Raw genomic sequence first — 6,639 nt, 5'->3', positions numbered from 1 at the left:
CAGCAAGCCCAGCTAGCTTAGTATGTAGAACATGAGACTTTTAATCGCAGAGTTGGGCACCACCTGTAGGCTTAGATTTTTTCCAAACCTACTTTTCTTAGGGTTCTTAAACACTTCAACTTCCCATTTAGCCCACCAACCAGAAGTAGGGGGGAAAGGTTAATGAACCTATTTAGAAGTAGTTCCTTGGGGTGATTCCACTTTGCGTTGTCAGGATACCAGCCATCCAGGTCAAAAGCAAACATCAACCATCAGTACTGGCGGCAAGATTCAGCAGAAACAGCAAAGCTCCAGCAAATTGGCACGAGTCCACGGAAGCAGCCAGAATCAGCTGAGTCAGCAGAAGCAGCCAGAATCAGCTGAGTCAGCAGAAGCAGCTGAGTCAGCAGAAGCAGCCAGAATCAGCTGGAATACCACGAGACAATCTTTGGTGCACTTCTCTCTACGAAGCAAAGACTGGCAGAGCGTTGCACAGCGCAGCAATGCAAGAGCATCTGCTCACGGTCTGTGGGGTTCCACTTATATTCTTCCTGAATACCAGGCACCCTCTTACGGGTCTGTTTTCAGCCACATCACATGTCCTCTCACAAGACAGCTTCCAGAAAATCATCACGTGCCACGATTGAGTTGTTAAAGAAACCAAAAACATCTACTTCACTGAACTTGCTATTCTCCTGCCTCAGCCTCCTGAGAAGCTGGGATGACAGTTCTGTGCTACAGGCCCGGCTTCTTTTTCTTGGAAGTGGTGGTGTAAGGAGGAGGAAAAGGGGGAGGAGGAGGAGGAGGAGGAGGAGGAGGAGGAAACCAAAGGAAGGCTCATTCGGGAGCCTCTGATGCTTAGGTCTGTATCTGTCTGCTGGATAAGAGGGCAGAGGGACAGGCGGGCTAGCTTTGCTCATACTGAGTCATGAAACCGTAACAAGAAGCCAAGTTGTGCATTTATCTGTCAAAGCCGGGGGCAATGTGACCTTGAAGGGAAAAGGGAGAGCTCTTCCCAGGCTCCTACAGTAAGGGTTGTATCTCAGAAGACGTGCTGAGTCAACAAAAGCAACTGCAGCTGGTGGCAGCAGAGACCAGTTAGGTACTACTCTTGGCATCATGACACATATGACCCCATTTGATCCCTGCAGGCCCATTGAGAGGTGGTACAGCTGAGATATATTCCCTGCATATCCTCAAATGGAAAGCCTACTCCCCAAGGGAGGGCTCAGGCTGTTGCTTACTTGGAAACCTTTGGAGATGTCATTTTTGCTATGTGGTCCTAAGGATGCTTCCCCGACACTTTGATCATTGTCCTTTGAAAAGGTAGACAAGGGGGCTGGGGTGTGATTCAGTTGGTATGGATGGATGCATGGGGCCCTGGGTTTGATCCCCAGGCATTGTGGTCCATGCCTATCATATGCCTTTAGGAGTCTGGCCTATAGCACTCAGCAGGTAGAGGCAAGAAGCTTAGAAGTTCATGATTACCTTGATGCTATATTATCAAGTTCAAACCTGTCTCAAAATAAAATTAAGATCAAATAGAGGTAATTGGGGCACAGACAGGAATTCAGTGAGGATGGGAGACAAAGACAAGATTGAATGACATAGCTGTAAACCAAGGTACACCAGGGATGACCAAGAGCCACTAAAAGCCAGGAGTGATGCCTGGGAGAGATTTTCCCATCAAATCTCAAAAGGAACCAGCCTTGCCACACTCCCAGTCTGTGGAACTAGGAATACTACGTAAGCTAAGCTTGGAAAAGTTGATCCTGACAGCCCAGAGATCTGAATATTAGACCACTAGTGTTCTTTCACAGGTGCTCAGAGGCTACAGGCACTTGTTCTGGGCCACACAACATGCAGAAGATCCAGGAAGGAGGAGGCCTCTCCTGAACACTACAGAAGCTGGCAGAGGCTGGTGGCTAGGAGCACCTATGGGTGAATGGCTGTGCTTGTCAATGAGAATCCCAGGGACAGAGACAGAGACAGAGACAGAAGGCTAAACTATTGGTTAGGGTGGGAGCCAGGTGATGAGGAAACCATGTATATCTCAGAACACACCAAGCCTTGAAAACCACTCATTTTAGATACACACACACACACACACAATATGGAAATCACCGCAGTGTGGTTTCCAGTGCCAACCTAATTCCCCTTTGTAAACAGTTCAAGAAAGAAAACAAAGATATTCTCCTTACCACTAGAAGGTTCTAAACCCTAACACTAAGGAAAAACAACAACAACAAAACCAAGGTCAAAGCCATACTGCTTGGATGAGGCACCATGACCTAGACGAGTCACCACAACCAACAAGGCTTGCTTTAGTAATGCGGCTGCACAGTTTTAGATACAAATTAATAGAACTCAAGTGAATCAGTCAAAGGGAAGCCACAGGGTTGACTGAATGAGGACCTGGAGCTGTTTGCCAAGACACAGAAAGCTGCTATGGACAGACAGTTAGTTCAACTTGTGATAGACAGTACCACCTACAGGGAAGAGGAGACTAGTGCTCACAAAAATCGGAATGCCTACGGTGGGCATCTTTGCTCAGATGGGATAATCTAGCTAGCTGATGAGTACAGGAATCAACGTCGTGGGGGTGAATGCTGGAAAGTGAGCAAATGACACAAACAAGGAACATTTCAAGTTTTGCTGATGGTGGCGGGAATGTGAAGGTGAATGAGTGTGCCCATTCCTGGGAAAGGATTGGGATACTGAAGACAGGAATGCAGTCAGGTAAACTGGTTCTAACTTGTGGACAGAAGGAGAGCTGCTCAGGTGCAGGGAAGCTGGGATGCTCAGCTGTGCACCCAAAATACATGGCTTCCTCTTGACCTTCATGCTGACCTGACCTGAGGCCACCATTCCTTGGTTCCCTGACGACGATGCTCTGAGTGCCAGGTTCTAATCTGAATGAGCCTCTCTCTATATGCCATGCACCTGGCTACTGGTGGTGGCTCATATCTGTACCCAAGGGGGCTTCCTGTTGGCCCAGTGTCTGAGGATCCTCCTGACTTGACACAGAGCAGTGTTTTCCTGTTCCCACAGAGCACCACAAAGACAATGCCCATAAATTCTGAACAGAGCTGAGTGCTGCCCCCTACCCTAGGGTGCCCTGTATTTGGTAGTTAATATTTTCTCTGTAGCCTTGGCTGTCCTGGAACTCAGTAGACCAGGCTGACCTTGAACTCAGAGATCCACCTACCTCTGCCTCCCAAGTACTGGGATTAAAGACATGCCCCCACCACAAAGCCTGATTATCTTTATGCTTTGTATTAAACCTTCTCTTTATAGCTGTAGCCCTCATGTCCTGACTGGACCCAAGTTAGCGTAGCAATAGCAGGTGGCCATCTCTGAAAATGGCCATAAGGGGAAAACTTGCAAAACAAATTAAACACAAGCATGAATCCAGTACCCTTAAATAAGCTGCATTGAGAACCTGAAGCCAAGCTGTGTGCATATGTAAACTGTACACATGCAATTATTAAGGCAAAGGTCACTGGCAAGGATCAAATGGGTCTTTAGAACAAGAGAGTAAGACCGAGACCAACTAAAAAACACAACATTTCAAATCAAAGTTAGAGGCCAATGCATTTTCAGACAACTACATGACCACTAAGTGCCTCAAAATCCACAATTTATAACTTCATCTACGACGTATATCTAAGTTGGCTTAAGGAGGTAAAAGCAAAAACAATCACAGTCTGGAGAGTTAAGAGCACTGGCTGCCCTTGCAGAGGACCTGGGTTCAATTCCCAGCATCCAGATGATGTCTTACAGCCATCTGTAACTCTGGAGGATCTAACACCCTGTGGTGGTTTGAATAGGTTTGGCCCCCATAGAGTCATGTGTTTGAATGCTTTGCCTGTGGGAGTGGCACTATTAGGAGGTGTGGCCTTGTTGAAGGAAGTGTGTCACTGTGGAGGCGGGGCTTTGAGGTCTCCTATGCTCAAGCTATGCCCAAGGTGGGGAGTCCAGACTCCTCCTGGCTGCTTTTGAATTAAGATGGAGAACTCTTGGCTCCTCCATCACCACATCTTCCTGCACGCTGCCATGCTTCCCACCATGCTGATAATGGACTGAACCTCTGAACCTGTAAGCCAGCCCCAATTAAATGTTGTCTTTTGTAAGAGTTGCCTTAGTCATGGTGTCTCTTCGCACAATGGAAACCTTAACACAGACTCCATGAGTATAGCATACACATGATGTACATACATAGCAGAGGCAAAACACTTCATATGTGGGAAGCCACATGTGCCGTTGCAGAGTGGCGCAGGCTACTGCTGGCCACCACGCATAAGTTTGAGCAAACGACCAATGCTTACTTATGCAGTAAAGTTTTTCGCCAAAACACTGCCTGGCCTGGGCATGATAATGAGGTATGATAATGAGGTACTGAGAGAATAACCAATCAGATGTGAGACATGCAAATGAGGTATGTTAATGAGGTACTGTGAGATACTGAGAGAAAGTAGCCAATCAGATGAGGAACATGCAAATGAGGTATAGTGCATAACCAATCCGGGTGTGAGACACGCCTCTCCTAGGCCTATATAAGCAGCACCAGTTCTGGGCTCGGGGTCTCTTCGCCTCTACAATCAAGCTCTCCCAATAAACGTGTGCAGAAGGATCCTGTTGCAGCATCGTTCTTGCTGGTCGAGTCGGACGCACGCAAGATTCATACACATAAAATAACAGACCAATCTCTCAATCTGTGGCAACAAATCCCTCTAAGGTTGAAGGAGAAGGGCTGGAGAGATGGCTCAGTGGTTAAGAATTACTGCTATACAGTCCTGAGGGCCAGAGTTCACATCCCAGCCTCCCCACACAGAAAGGCTTTTTACCATTTTAGCCAACACCTCCAAAGAATTCAGGGAATAAATGGATAGTCACGCACATATGACCGAAATAAAATACATATGTAAGTACATATGGTGCCCCCCAGCAGGAGACAAAGTAGACCGATGTCATCAGACTTTACTTCATTACAAAGGCACAGTGGGCTGACAAGATGTCACAGCAGGAAAAGGCGTCTGGTGTGCAAGTCCAATGACCTGAGTTCGATTCTTGGAACATACGTAAAGGTGGAAGGTGAAGATCAAATATTTGAAAGTTGTCATCTGGCCTTTGCATACACATGTGCACACACAATAAGTAGAAATTTAAAATAAGAGGGTGGAGCACGTTGGTGGGGACACAGACGACGGTCATCTTTCTGTGGGATCACTGGATGATGTAAATAAGTTTCTCAAGATATGGGGACCTTGGATATCTGAACTCTCCTATGAAGAGAATTTGGCACAAGGAGCCGGTCAGAAAGAAGCGCTGAGATCTGAAACAAGGACGTGTATGGTGCTGTCCGTGATGACACTAGAAAATCTTGAATAAACCTGATGTCAAATGCAGACGGTTAGCTAAAGCAGCCGTTAATAGCCTCAGAGTATGAGGCTATTACTCTATGCAGTAATTATTGGCCATCACAGAAGAACACTTAGCAGTCTGTGAGGCCGCTCATGTTATATTTTAGAAGAAAGCAAGCTAAGCTCCCCTTATGCACACAAATCACATCCCCTTACAAGATACCGATTCCCACTTATTTAAGGGACCTGGGTTCTAAAGCCAGCGTAGATGGAACAGAGAGAGCCTCTAAGCCTCTAGTCTGGGCTTGTCTCTGAAATGGCTTTTCTGGGGAGATGATGTCACCATCTGTGAAGCCGAGGTTACCCTCTTGCCTATGCCCCATATGGGGGCACAGATGTGAGCCCATCTTGCCTCAGAAATGACAGCCCCCACCCCCACGCTCCCAGTACAGGCATGCTCCTATCTCTGGCAGCCAGACCTCGCAGCCAGGATCACAGGGTGCCTGTCTTTCCAGACCTCAATGAGCGTGGCGGGACGCAACAGTGCATGCGAGGGTTTGTGGATCGGTCCCTCAGAGGAATATTATCAAACGGGACACCAGCAGCGCTTGATAATCAAACCACCAGGCACAGTAGGGAGATAGCGGCCTGGGCGGGAGAGACCCCAGAGAATGTGGGCGCTGCAGGAAGCAAGGGCGTCAGGCTTGCTGACTTAGCCGGGATAGTTATCCTTCAGCACTCGTGGTCTTAAAGGGAATTTTAATTTAGCAGTGTTACTAGACTGTGCCGCACAGCCCCCACAGATCTCCTTTTTGCTGCTGTGTAGATAAAATGCAAAAGCCACTCACCCCAGTTGAGATCACCTTTATCCCTTGTACGGAGCAAAGCAGCCACAATCGCTGACTCTATCAGAGGCCCAGTGGGAGAACAGATTCCCTTCAGGTGGCTGGGTGGTTGTCTTTTAATAAGAGTTTGCCCCACAGAGGTCAGAGAGACAGCAAGCGGGAGCTGAGCATCCAGGGACAAATGACAATGGGTTTATCACTGTCCCCAGGTCTAGGGAAGAAGAGAAGGACCTGGTGCTGGCTTACCAGGTCACAGCCAGACCTTGCAGGCTCCACATATGAAAGGGGGTGAGAAGAAATACCACCCCACCCCCACCCCCACCCCCACAGGCTCTTTCCCCAACTCTGGCTGCTCTCTGGAATGGATGATCACAGCTGGATCCACAGCTGGTTGGGGCCTGATTTCGAGAACCTTCCCCCCCCTCCATTCGTACCCACAGACAATCTTAGTG

Source organism: Mus caroli, unplaced genomic scaffold (assembly GCF_978045245.1).
Source record: "Mus caroli unplaced genomic scaffold, Mus_caroli_1 scaffold_4, whole genome shotgun sequence".
Taxonomy (NCBI): domain Eukaryota; kingdom Metazoa; phylum Chordata; class Mammalia; order Rodentia; family Muridae; genus Mus; species Mus caroli.
The sequence above is the reverse complement of the archived record's forward strand: the minus strand, read 5'-3'. Positions refer to the sequence as shown.